Here is a 12,696-nt window from a genome sequence, read left to right on the forward strand (position 1 = left end):
TATTCTCTTTTTCTCTTTCATTCCCGCCTACACAATCATCCTCCTCTCCCGTTCTTTCGAAGCGGGTTCCTGAGCAAACAAAAGAATCTTCGACGAGTGTTCGTGATCGAGGAAAATAGAAGAGACGATAGAAAGATAATGCTGGCAGTCACGAGATAAAAGAAGAGAACATACAAACTGTAGTGACGGTCGCTATACGCTCTGATATTTTGGTGCAAGAATCATCAAATGATAGTTTTTTTTCTATCACTCATTTACAAAACTGTTTTCCATTTTTTTTTAATTTTTAATTTTTGCTTTTTTATAATTTTTTAGAGTACAAAACCCCACTACTTTTGAGCCAGAGCCAACTTATGATTTTTTGTCTGTGTGTTTGTGGAAAATTTCACGAATGTTTCTGTTCTAACATTAAAAATCGGTCTATTAGTTGCTGAGACATCGGAATTAGAAAATTTAGGATTGTTTGGATGAGACTTAGAAATTCAGTATTCTTGTTTCTTCTTCTTCTTAAAGTTTTTCTGAACTTTTTTTTCAGAAACGCTATTTTTAAAAATCGAAAAGCTGCAAATATTTCACCGAAATCAAACTTTCGGTAGCAATATCTTTAAAAAAATTAAAGTAATTTACGATTGCAAATTAAATTTTACATTAAAATGGAGTAAACAAAAAAATAATGCATTATTTTTTTGTTTACTCCATTTTAATGTTAAATTTAAATCAAACAAAAACTAAGAATTTTTGTATATTAGTTTTTGTAAAAAAAAAGTTTTTTAGAAAAAACAGCAATTTCGTTTTTCTTGTACTTATTTTTGAATACCTACAACTTTGCCAAAGACACCAAATCGATCATAAAATTACTTCAAAAGTTACAGATTTTTGAATATTTACGTACCATTTTTGCATGGACACTGGACAGCTGCCAAAATTGTATGAAGAATTGTATGGGTGAACCAATGACCCAAAATGGCTTCTTTGGTCATAGGGAAGACTCCATATAGTTCGAGCCAAATAAAAAAATACCAATAAAATCCATTTCCAGTTTAAGTAAAGAATTGTTCAATGAGCAATTCTCTACCAAAACCGGAAATGGATTTTATTTGTATTTATTGATTTGGCACAAACTTTGTGGGGGCCTTCCCTATGACCAAATAAACTATTTTGTGTCATTGGTTCATCCAGACAAGTCTCCATACAATTTTGGCTGTTGTTCATACAAAAAATGGTATGTAAATACTCACACAGTGAATTTTCTGATCAATATGGTGTCTTCGGCAAAGTTGTAGGTATTGTTGAGGACTTTTGAGAAAAAGTTTTGTACCTACACAGAAAAAAAATTGCAGATTTTTAAATCAACTTTTTTTTCATTAAAACTCAATTTCCCAAAATACGTATTTTTTTGATTTTCGAGATTTTTTGATATGTTTTAGGACACTAAAATCCGCAACTTTTGAGCCATAGAGAAACATAGTCGAAAAATCTGCCGCCGAGTTATGAATTTTTAAAAAAATAGTGATTTTTGGAAAAAATCGAAGTTTTATGCAAAACAAGTTTGACATTATTTTTTTAATGCAAAATTGAATTTGCAATCGAAAAGTTCGCCACAGATTTTTTGATAAAGGGCTCCGTTTTTAAGATATAGCCAACGAAAGTTTGATTTTAGCGAAATATTTGCAATTTTTCAATTTTTAAAAATAGTGACCATAAGTGACCGTTTCCAAAAATATTTTTTTTAAAGCATTTTAAATAGGCGTAATATTCAATGTTTGGTTCTTTCAAAATGTTAGTCTTGATTTAAAAATTTTCAAGATATTTTTTTCGAAGAGATCGGAAAATTTCACGAATGTTTCATGCATTAACATTGATAGTCGGACCATTAGTTGCTGAGATATCGTCATTAGAAAATGGTGGGTTATTTTGGTGAGATTAAGAAAACTTCAATTTTTGTGTTTCTTTTTCTTAAAGCGGCTCTATCTCAGCAACCTGAGGTCCAATCTTCATTGTCTCTTAGACAATTTTATAGCTAATTTTTTGAACTTCTCAAAAAAATATTTTTAGAAATGGTCACTTATGGTAATTTTTTTTTAAATTGAAAAACTGCAAAAATATTTCGCTAAAATCAAACTTTTGGTAGCTATACCTTGAAAACGGACCCCTTTATCAAAAAATCTGTGAAGTACATTTCGACTGCAAATTCAATTTTTCATTAAAAAATAATGTCAAACTTGTTTTTGCATGAAACTTCGATTTTTTCCAAAAATCACTGTTTTTTTCAAAAATTCAGATTTTTTGACCATGTTTCTCTATGGCTCAAAAGTTGCGGATTTTTGTCCCCTGAAACATATCAAAAAATCTCGAAAATCAAAAAATACCTATTTTGGGAAATTGAGTTTTAGTGAAAAAAAGTTTATTAAAAAATCTGCAATTTTTTTCCTCGTATCTATTTTTTTCTCAAAAGTCCTCAACAATACCTACAACTTTGCCGAAGACACCAAATCGATCAGAAAATTCACTCAAAAGATACAGCTGAGTGAATATTTACATACCATTTATGTATGGACAGCAGCCAAAATTGTATGGAGACTTGTATGGGTGAACCAATGACGCAAAATAGCTTATTTGGTCATACGGAAGGCACCCACAAAGTTTAAGTCAAATAAAAAATACAAAAAATAAAAATGGTCGAAATCGGCCGATTTCGTAGAGAATTGCTCCAATCAAAAAATTACTTTAATTAAATATTGATAAAGTGTTCCGTCTTCGAATTATGGCCAAAAATTTATTTTAACTAAAAAAAATGCTGCTTTCGATTTTTTTAATGGTGGCCATCTCTGAAAAAAAACTTTTTTTTTGGCAGTAATTTTTCAATTTTCACCATTTTTTATTTGATTCACTAATTAGAAAAGAAAAAAGGCAAATATTAGCTTCAGAACCACCGGACTCTCGTAACTAGAATCCTGCATACGCCTCGAGCTTACACGTTTCTGTGAGTCATTTCTATTTTTCCCCTCATAGAGCTACAACACCACATACGACAATGATATCTTCCGTCATTTATACACCCGATAACCTAATGGTCGCCTGCAGGTGATCACCACTGGATGCCCAATAAATCAAATTTCCCGCCATTTAATAGTGAACATTGACATTACTTGTTGTAATCGATTTCCCATTCGATACCGATATGATCTATGGAGTTCGCTTGCGGCCTGAAACAATGACGTAAGCTTTTCTCACTCTAATGTAATTAGTTACACAGAGGAGTTAACTGTTTTGTGCAAATAAATCTCCCTGCATCAAATGTGTAACCGAAGTTCATCCTCCCCCAACAAATGCGAAACAAACCTCTCGTTGCAGCTGATCCGAGCGAGCTGTTTATTTTCCTTTCATTTTCAGACGTGGCGAAGGTTCAGGAATTTTCAGCTTCGCGAAAGAGTTCGTATCCGCTCATCAGAGCGCCGCGCGGTTCAGTCAATTAGGAGAGCATCCAAAAACAATCAATTTAGCGTGTGCGGGATTCCATTCATAGTTCGGGGCACGTGGAATGTGCTCCATAATACCCACCGACCCGCAACCCGCGGGATTCCGCAATGAGAGATATTTGGTTGTACATCACACCCCAGCCAACGTGCATAGCCAAACCCGTGGGAATGGACTGATTGTAAACAGATTCCGGCATATTTGCCGATGGTGTAGATAAACAATGCAGCAAACACTTACGGGGTTCAACGGTGCGGATGGATGATTGACGAATTAAAAGATTTCTACCGCGGATATTTATAGAAACTGCCAAATTACCTGAAAATAAAGAGAAAGAAAACAGCTGTTAATAAATACAAATTTATACATTCGCTTTTGTTAAAAAAACACATTGTTTTTTATTTTATATCTTTTTCCGTACAGCAGTTTCAAATAAAAAATATCAAAATAAATCGATTTACATTTAATATACCAAAAAAATAAGTTTTGTTAAATAAAAACATCTAAAAAAGAGTCCATCTATCAGGAAAGCATGCATTTTACTTCCTTTACACGGTGGGTAAGAAGGTGATTATTATGCAACTTGCATGCACCTCGGAAATTCTTTCTTAAAGTTGTTGGGGGGACTATTGTTTAATTTATAGTTAATATATTTCAGCATAAATTTAGGTCAACTAAAAATTAACAGGTTAATCAACACCATCAAATTATGCACTCCAGATTAACATTATTTAACTGTGTAGTTGATACTCGTAGGATTGAAATAGTTTTGAACAAAGTCAAACGACCATTTTTTTTGCAGACTATAACGAAATTAAGTTAAATAATATTTATAATTTAAAACAGAGGTGCTCAAAGTTTTTGGATGCCGGACCAAATTTGAAGCTCAAATGAGCTGGCGGGCAAAATGCACAAAATATGTTATTTAAAAATTAAATTACGTTATTTTAGTTTAAAAGACAAACAAATACATCGATCCGTTAATGTTTTTGAAAACCCTTTTAATTTTTGAACACCTTCGTTATTTGAAAAAAATAAAAAAATGGCAGTTTTCGAACAGTTTCGTTGAATTTATTGTTCAAAGTATTATTTGGTATTATTAGTATAAGTAAAAAATAGGTTTTTAGTTAAATATATTTTTGTTTGTTTTTGAAAACGGTGATATAAAAATTTGATAATTTATGTAATGAAATTATTTTACAACAATAAGGCCGATGCAAATATTTAAAAAAAATGTCCTTCGGCTCTTGGCCATGCTCGAGGGAAGGAATCAATATAAAAATTGAAGTTACAAACATTAATGTCAACATTTCAATGAAAAAAATTTAAGAAAATGTATTATTCATCCGTACACTTGATTTGCAATCATTATTTTCAAGAAAAGTAAGATTCGACGAAAAAAAAAAACATTCTAGTGAAAAAACACTTTTTGAGGGAAAGTTCATCAGAAATTCACTAGTATTCAAATTATTTCGAAATAAACCGAACATGTGAGCAGTTCTCTAGGATTTCGGTCATTCGATTTTTTTTTTGTATTTTTTAATCCGACTGAAATTTTTTTGGTGCCTTCGGTATGCCCAACCCTAGTAACATTTTAGGTTTTAAGTAGGCCATAAAAGCCTATTTAGGCCGTACGCGGGTTTTCAGAACCATGATAAAACCTGTAAGTTTAAAAATGTTACTAGGGAAAGAAGCCATTTTGCATCATTAGTTTGTCCATATAATTTTCCATACAAATGATGCTGAAAATTTCATCTGTATTTGAAGGACGGATCGATTTATGGGGCAAAAGTTGTAGATGGATACGGACTACTGGAAAAAATGACACGGTAAAAAAATTGCGATTCTTTTCTATTTATTTTATCACAAAATTTGATTTGCAAAAACACTATTTTTATTTTTATTTTTTGATTTGTTTTAGAGGACAGGAATAACTTTTCAGAAATTTTCAGGTTGTGCAATAAATCATTGACCGAGTTATGAATTTTTTAATCAATACTGAGAAAATTTTGAGACCAATTTTTCGATTTTTTGAAAAAATCAGTATTGATTCAAAAATTCATAACCCGCTCAAAGATTTTTTGCACAACCTGGAAATTTCTGAAAAGTTGGCATTTTATGTCCTCTAAAACATATCAAAAAATGAAAAAAAATAAAAATAGTGTTTTTTTCAAATCAAGTTTTAGTGACAAAAAGTTGAATAAAAAATCACCAAAAGTTTTTTACCGTGTATCACATTTTTTCAGTGTAGTCCGTATCCATACCTACAACTTTGCCGAAGACACCAAATCGATGAAAAAATTCCTTCAAAAGATACAGATTTTTGAATTTTCATACATCATTTTTGTATGGCCAGCTGCCAAATTTGTATGGAAAATTATATGGACAAACTAATCAGGGCTGCGGAGTCGGGTCATATTTCAAACGACTCCGACTCCGACTCCGACTCCGGCTTTCTCAGATTAGCTGACTCCGACTCCGACTCCGGCTCCGGCTTTGAACAAATGGTTGGCTCCGACTCCGACTCCGACTCCGGCCTACCAACTCTAGCCGACTCCGACTCCGACTCCGACTCCAGCTTTCAACAAATTGTTGGCTCCAACTCCGACTCCGACTCCGACTCCAAAAGTTTTTAAATGTTTCAAAAGTTAGTTAACTATTATTAGTTAATTATTTTTAAAATATTGATAAACAGGATTATTTAAATACTCTCTAAGCGTCATGTTTTTCTTAAGAAAAATAAGTTAAGTAAAAGTAAAGTAAATATACGGAAAAAAGTTTCTAGGTTACAAGTTTTATACGTTATGGAAACAGAAATCAAAAAATATCTTCAGTTTCAGAGGCATTTTGAGAAGAACAGTTTTGTAAGTAAATTTGGATTCACTTGCTTAACCTCAAATTTGAAAATATTTTTTTCAAAGCTAATAAATTTAAAAATCAAATTGTTATTTTTGAATGAATAACTAAAAGAAATCTAGCCTTAATGATCTATTGAACATTAAAATTCAATTTGCTCACTTTCAGGCTGACATTTGTAAGAAGCACAGTGACAGGCACCTTGTTTTTTAAATGACAATTTTAAACGAAACTTTTTTTTTGTTTTTTTTTTAAGACGTATATGACGCCATGGCTGAAGGAGATTATTATTGCAAATCAATGTATCTAAACAATTTCTTCGTGGAAAGGAAGCTTAAGATGTCCTTTTCAAATATCTGTGACATGGAAAATATTTTAACCTGGAAATTTTTTATTTATTTCAATTTTAAAATTTTATATACTTTAAAAAGGGGGGGGCACGATACTTCGTGAATCTTCACCCAAAACGAAGCTTAATGGATGATCTTGCGCCTCCATCAAAATATATAAAAAAAAACTTAAAATATAATAAAAAACAAATATCCACAAGTAAAATATTTTCTAGGTCACAAATATTTCATTTTTTTAAGGTACATTGATTTGCAATGATTATCACCTTCCGTCATATTGGCGTAAGACATACAGTATGAGAAAATTCGTACCAGTTGATAATATTTTGATTCTGTGTTTTTTATTTATAATATTTGAAAAATAAATTAAAATCCTATATTTTGTTCTATACATTTTTATATTAGTTCATTTTTGTACTGAATTCTTGAGATTTGTTCAAGGATAAATTGCAACGATATCAAAATAGTTAACCTTAAATCAACATCAACATCAACATCAACATCAACAATCAATGATTATTTCAAATTTGTTGCAACTTCTTTTCACATTTTTTGTTAGTTTAAATTATTTTAAATGCAACACTTTGATTTTCTTGTATTATTATTGTTATTATCGTTGATTATTTGTTACAAAAGTTAAACTGTCAGTGACTCTTTTTCGATCTGCAAAAACAGTGATTACTTTCAATAATCTTTTTATGTACCTCGTAATTTTTTCCTAAAAAATGATTTAACTTAAAACCTCTAAGACATTCGCTATCGGGGTAAAAGATGACTTTGTGTGTACTTTTTCCAGAAATAGCTGGATGAAATTTGGTCAAATTTGAATTGAAAGGGAACGTAAATATAGTCTGACTACATAACCAATATTTTTTGAATTATGATACTACATTCAATCACAATAAAAAGCTTCAAATACATAACGGCATCTGATAAATCAATTAAAAATATAAGTTTTTTTGTAAATTGCTGTTATATAGGAAATACTTGAACAAAAAACATATTTTTGTTGAATTAAGATAACTCCGGCTCCGACTCCGACTCAAGGCTGAAATCTTGGGTCTGACCTGACTCCGACTCCAGCTCATAAAATTTATCCGACTCCGGCTCCGACTCCGACTCCAGCTGTTCGAGTTTTGACGACTCCGACTCCGACTCCGACTCCAGGTCCCCAAAAAGACCCGACTCCACCGACTCCGGCTCCGACTCCGACTCCGACTCCACAGCCCTGAAACTAATGATGCAAAATGGCTTCTTTAGGCATACCGAAGGCACCAAAAAAGTTTCAGTCGGATTAAAAAATACAAAAATTAAAATTGATGAAAAAATACCGATTTCGTAGAGAATTGCTCAGGTATAAAATAATTTGCACTTAAACTTCCATTGATCTTTTGGAGTTGTTTATGAAAAAATATTGTTTTTGGGATTGGGGTGCCAAAAGTTTTGAAAAATATTCGCATCAGAATTACTCCGATTTTGACATCTGCCTGAATCAGATGATAGTCTTTCTTTTTCCAACTGTTATGATTTTCAAACCTGAGGAGATTTTTAGGTGCAAAGTAAGTTTTAGGATCAGTTCATAAAAAAATCATTAAGACTTTTAAACTAGTATGGACTATTTACTAATATTTTTTTAAATTATAATTTTTACCTAAGTTAAATTTGAATGGATTTCCAAAAAATGTTTAGTGGAAATTTTGACCATTTTCACTAGTTTTACTCTCATAGAAACGTGTGAAATTGTTTCAATGAAAATGATTTTAAAAAAAATATTTGTGTCGTTAAATGAGGACCAAAAATATTAACAAACGATTCGCATAGAAAAGTTTTCAATAAACTTTCATTTTAAAAAATATATCCCTTATAAAATCACTTTGATAATGATCAACGGGACATTTTACATGATCATTCAAAATAGGTCCACGTCGTTCAAATAAATCCACGTAAACATATAATTAGGCTTAGTGATTTTTCACGCTCTAAAATAGCAAATTTCACGGGGACCTCCATTTCAAAACACAAAATTTCACGCAAATTTCGCGGAACGTGAAAAATGTTAAAATAATTCTGAAAATCTTATGCTAAAATCACAGAAACTACTTTTTTTTTTGCTTCATATATAATGATTAATGAAGCATAAAAATAAACTAAAATAAATCTTCACTAAATTTGAACGCGACAAAAAAAAATCTCTCAATTTTCAAAAAAAATCAACCTGCTTGATGGATGGGCTCAATTTATATTTTGAAACAAAATGTAGGGCATGCGTATTCTCATTTCTTGAACTGCTTTTTTAATATTCGACTAATAAAGCTTAAAAGTGATCCATGATTTGCTTCTGTTTTATCAATTAACATTTTATTGAATTTCATGTCAAAGCAAAATTGAACAATCTTGTCCAGCCAAAATGAGTAAAAAAGTTTGTATTTTCTGCGACATTTAGCCCATTCAAATATTTTTAAGGTTTTTTATCTCTCTTTTCAAAAACTAATTTTGAAATCAATAGACAAAAATAATATAATTTGTAGCGAAATCTAAAATTTGTTCAAAATAATAACAGAAAACAAAAAAGGTGGTATTTTTTAACTTTTACGGGAATCAGAAAAAAATCTGAAATTTATTTAAAAGGTGACTTGAAAGATAAAAATATTCTTCTTTTTATTTTGAATTATACCTTTCAAATAAAAAAGTAATAAATGTTTTATCACAGCATATGAAAATATTACTAGTTATTTTCATAAAAAAAAAATGCGAATAATTTAATTTTAAACCACTTCTATAAAAACCATTTTCCCACCAAATTTCCCACGTCACCCGGTCCATTTCCCAGCAGCAGCATATTTTCCCCCACCATTATCAATTCTCACGACAGACATTTCCCATTCCAGTGGCGGAGGTACCTCATAATATGCCCAGAAATGTCACCAGGTTGTCATGCGAATTGTCGCACAAATCAGCCCGTCCAATCATGTCTCAAATTCCTGACTATACGAACATCAAATTGTAGCGTTACGAATTAATTCTGGAAGATCGAGTCCGAGGATGTGGAACATGTGGGTTATTAGGGTGGCCTCTGATTAATCTAACTCTGATCTCTCTAACTTTTTTTTGTAATTAAAATGTTCAAATATTTTTAATGTTTCATAAGAACTTAACAAATCCACGAATTAACTTTTTTAAAACGATCCTAATTTTTCAAAACAACAAAGATCACCCTAATGGGCCAATTCCCAAACTCTCCCCAGATCGTACTTGTATGTTTACACACACTGATTGCGATCGTAACTCTCTAGTCGTCGCCGAATGGCTGGCTGACTGACTGACAGAACTCCGAGACCAGAAACGCATTTATTTCCCATCATATGCGATTTGATTGACCCTCTCTCTCACTCTTCGTTAGTTGGCGCCACCGTCGGTCGTCCGGTGGCGCTTAAAGTTGTTTTCGATGCATTCTGTTCGTCTTGTTGCATCGTCGGTTGCACTTCTGCTGCTGCCCGGGGTTTGTTTCGGGAGTTGAAGTTTGGTGCGCCTGATGTTGCTCCTCCTCTTGCCCTTGTGAGGATCGTTTGAACTTTTAATCACTGCCTGCTCTCGCCACCGATGAGAGAGAGAAGTTGCTGCAGGTAACGGAAAAGTATTGAGTTTTAAAAATATTTTTGTTGCGATGAATTTGGTATATTTTCACAAAATTGATTTCAATTTGTGATACCATAAAAACATCTTTATATTTTTTTCTCAAAGAAATACAAGACTAAACTGACTAGTCAAGAACAGAACACTAATGAATTCTGCAAGTAGTAGACGAAATACGTATCCTTCATGATATTAAAATATATAGCGGAATTAAAAGGAACAACTCGTCTCTTTCCATTCACAGTAATGCATTCTGTTAAAACGCTCATTTGATACGCATATAGCAAAAACTGAACTTATAATATTTTTTTCTAAAACATATTTTTTGTGTATTTTCAAAAATTGTGTAACCACTGTTGAAATGTATGAAAAATTCAAAATCATTTGATATGCAAAAACTATTTTTTTTAATAAAATACATAGTTTTATGAATTTTTTTAACATTTTCAAAAAAAAAATTGTTTTCGAAATATATGAAAAAAATCCCGATCATTTGATACTGATATTGCAACAAACAAAACTGTCGAATATTTTCGAAAAAAATATCTGAAACGAATGCTGAATCTTCAGCAAATCAAGCAAAACAATGCAAACAGGCTAATGTGGTTTTGTAAACATCAACGGACAGGCTGTTGTTTCAATATCATCTGTCGAAGAGATAAATAATAACTACATGAGAATTCTTTAAAATCTAAATTACCGAATCATTTACTGAAATTCCAGTTGATGAAAATTCAGGGAAACTTTACTAATTTTCAGCGAAAAAAAAATTGGTGTGTATCAGTTTTTAAGGAAAAAAGAACTTAAAATTCAAAAAAATTCTGTGGTTTAACTAGAACAGAATATGACAAGTATTTTGATTTCACGGAATTGGGTGAATTTGATTCCGATACTAATACAAACATCACCCTGCCCTGCTAGGTACTCGCCAACCCATCCAATCCTCTTCCCGACATCATCGCTTTAAACTCACGCAACCACTCCACGATCACTCCAAAAATACGCGAAGATCTCCAAAAAGAGCACAACCGCAACGAAAAAGTAAAAATCGAGAGTAAAATCTCAAACCCAGCGAGTGCACCATGTGGCTTGGCTGGCGCTTCAAGGGATTCCTCCACCGTCGTCGTCGTCGTCAGCGTAAGCGCCATCAGGCGCGCGCCACCAGACAGCGGATCGACCCCTTCTCGTCTCTGATCGGTTCATCATCTTCGTCGGCGTCGTCTCTGCCGCCGACAACTTCCCGCAACGATATTCTGCTTTTTGTTTCTACTGGGCTACTGTAGAACACCGCTATAGCGGGGATTCTGTCAAACGAAAACGGAACCTTGAACATCAGATTCTTTATGACAGTTGAATTTAGAAGCTTAATCCATGTTTTCAATTTCATCGATAAGCTGTCGAATCATCAGGGTTCACGGTACCCAACCTATGATCCCATTCAACAACGGGGAGATCAAGCCTTGGGGCACCTTCTCCTGCTTGAAGTCGTCGTCGTCGTCGTCGTATTGGCCAAGTGTTGCTTCCAGTGGGCTTGATAATGACCTGCCGCGACGGCCAGCCTGGCGTCGTCCTCCCATTTGGACAGTGTGGCGCGCTGGAAACCATTTTGGGATACCGGCTGCAGTGTCTTGTTGTCTGGCCGGATAACAGTGGTGGCGCGGTCAACTGTCATCTGGTGGCTGTAGGAGGCCTCTTCAACGGGCTAGACACCTTTCGGATCGGATAATTAGGGAGTTTACTAATCGAAAATCGCGTAACCCCTCACCGAAAGGGGGCCGTCCACAAGTTACGCCACTCAATGATATCACAACGCACAGCTCTCTCATCTCACTCCAATGAAGTTAACAATCTGAAAACAGGAATTTCGACCCCTGAAGGCCATAAAACAGCCCGCGCCAGGCCGGTGTGGGTGCCGTGACGGCGGGTCACGGGGCCAGCGTGACTTGCCGTGTGGCGACGGTCGGTCACTCCGGGACGACGACTTGGACGCCGCCGCTAACCAATCATACTGTAAGCTTCGCTTCATCGCATCTCGTTAGGGTGATCGAAATAATTTGAGAATTTTTCAAAAAGCTTGGCAACACTGCTGTAAAGTTTTCTTAATTAATTAGTTGATTTGAATAATCCCAACCAGTTTATTAAATTCTGACCACCCTAGAGCCTTCCCGGTTTAAGCCGGCGACTTCAACGACCGACGACGACCTGCCGCCATCGTGGCCGGCCCGTGGTATTTATGAGCATGATATCAGAAATTAATTTTTCATTTTCGATACAATTATTTTATAAATAAATAATGGAAATGAACGCGAGTGAGAAGCAATTGTTTGCCATGGCAGACACGGGGATAAAATGCGAGATTCGAATGTGGATGAAGTGGCAG

The 12,696-nt window shown here is 33.7% G+C and overlaps 1 protein-coding gene across 5 annotated transcripts in view; it reads right to left on the reverse strand.

The window, feature by feature from the left end:
- Positions 1-12,696, reverse strand: part of LOC6031378 — an 81,081-nt gene that overhangs the window by 26,701 nt on the left and 41,684 nt on the right. Inside the window, exons 1-2 of one of the 5 annotated variants that reach the window (XM_038255744.1) lie at positions 10,062-10,076; positions 3,718-3,795 (exon numbers count right to left, since the gene is read on the reverse strand). The exons of 2 other annotated variants lie outside the window; for them this stretch is intronic. The gene's annotated coding sequence lies outside the window, so the exon portion shown is untranslated. Of the gene's footprint in view, positions 1-3,717; positions 3,796-9,935; positions 10,077-12,696 lie in introns of those variants that run through there. 2 more of the 5 variants (XM_038255743.1, XM_038255741.1) reach the window with 2 other exon arrangements.

Source organism: Culex quinquefasciatus, chromosome 2, assembly GCF_015732765.1.
Source record: "Culex quinquefasciatus strain JHB chromosome 2, VPISU_Cqui_1.0_pri_paternal, whole genome shotgun sequence".
Lineage (NCBI taxonomy): Eukaryota > Metazoa > Arthropoda > Insecta > Diptera > Culicidae > Culex > Culex quinquefasciatus.